This window comes from Neophocaena asiaeorientalis, unplaced genomic scaffold (assembly GCF_003031525.2).
Source record: "Neophocaena asiaeorientalis asiaeorientalis breed wild unplaced genomic scaffold, Neophocaena_asiaeorientalis_V1.1 C48945342, whole genome shotgun sequence".
Taxonomy (NCBI): Eukaryota; Metazoa; Chordata; class Mammalia; order Artiodactyla; family Phocoenidae; genus Neophocaena; species Neophocaena asiaeorientalis.
The window spans coordinates 1330-2954 of NW_020185126.1; the positions used below are offsets into that span (position 1 = coordinate 1330).

The 1625-nt window shown below is 43.0% G+C and overlaps 1 pseudogene; it reads left to right on the top strand.

The window, feature by feature from the left end:
• The first annotated feature begins 601 nt into the window (after window positions 1-601).
• On the top strand, window positions 602-1601 carry LOC112392074 (elongation factor 1-alpha 1 pseudogene; annotated as a pseudogene).
• Window positions 1602-1625: the final 24 nt, after the last annotated feature.

The following is a 1625-nucleotide window of genomic DNA, read 5'->3' on the forward strand; positions in this document are numbered from 1 at the left end:
CCATATAATTGGCAAATGTAAAGATGAATTAACATTATTTCCTTTTCTGCTCCACAGAGGTAAGTTGGTATGAAGTTGGGTCACCCTGCAAAACAGAGCCAGAAATTTTTCTCTTTCAAGGCCATGAAAAAGGAAACTGAGTGAAGAAATTGAACTTAAATCTGAAAGAGATGGGCCTAATATTTATCAAGCATCTCTACCTAGGCTAAAATATTTAATCCTTTCAGAGCCATCTGAGGCATAGGTGTTATTATTACTACTTTGTAGATGAAGAAACCAAGGCTTAGGAATTTAAGTAGCTAACTGAAGGTCACACAGCTAGAGAGTGGCAGGAGCAGGATGCAAACATAGGTGTATTTTTCCTGATTCCAAATTCTGTGCTCCTTCCTAAGGCATCTTAGTTACCATTGGAGCCATTTTACAGATAAGAGAACCAATAATTAATTTCTTCTATCCTTTGACAGGTAAGAAAACTGCAGCTCAGAGTAATTAAGCATCTTCCCAAAGTCACATAATTACTTAATGCCACAGAATTCAAACCTACTTTTTCACAACAGATTTACCACCATATCACAAGTATCACAACTAAATCTAAGCCAAAATGGGAAAGAAAGTGATTCATATCAATATTGTTGTCACCAGACACATAGATTAGAGCAAGTCTACCACCACTGGCCATCTGGTCTACAAATGTGGTGGGATCAACAAAAGAACCAAAGAAAAAATTTGAGAATGAGGCTGCTGATATGAGAAAGGACTCCTTCAAGTATGCCTGGGTATTGGGCAAACTGAAAGCTGAACATGGGCTTGGTATCACCACTGATATGCCCCTGTAGAAATTCAAGACCAGCAAGTAGTATCATTGATGTCTCGGGACACAGAGACTACCCAAAACATGCCTATAGGCACACCGTAGGCTGACTGTGCTGCGCTGACTGCTGCTGCTGCTGGCATTGGTGAAGTTGAAGCAGGGATCTCCAAGAATGGGCAGACCTGTGAGCATGCACTTCTGGCTTACAGACTGTGGGTGAGACAACTAATTGTTGGTGTTAAAATGGGTTCCACTGAGCCACCCGGCAGCCAGAAGAGATACAAGGAAATCATTAAGAAAGTCAGCACCTACATTGAGAAAATTGGCTACAACTCCAACACAGTGGCACTTGTGCCAGTTTCTGGTTGGAATGGTGACAACATGCTGCAGCCAAGTACAAACGTGCTTTGACTCAAAGGATGGAAAGTCACTCATAAAGATGGCAATCAATGCCAGTGAAATTACGATGCTTGAACCTCTGGATTGCATCCTGCCACCAAGTCTTCCAACTGACAAACCCTTGCGTCTGCTCCTCCAGGGTGTCTACAAAATTGGCGGTATTGGCACTGTCCCTGTGGAGGCTGGTGTTCTCAAACCCAGCATAACGGTCACCTTTGCTCTAGTCACCATTACAACTGAAGTCAAGTCTGTTGAAATGCATCCTAAAGCTTTGAGTGAAGCTCTATCTTGGGACAAGGTGGGCCTCAATGTCAAGAACATGTCTGTCAGAGATGTTTGTTGTGGCACTGTGGCTGATGACAGCAAAAATGACCCACCAGGGACTTCCCTGGTGGCACAGTGGTTAAGAATCTGC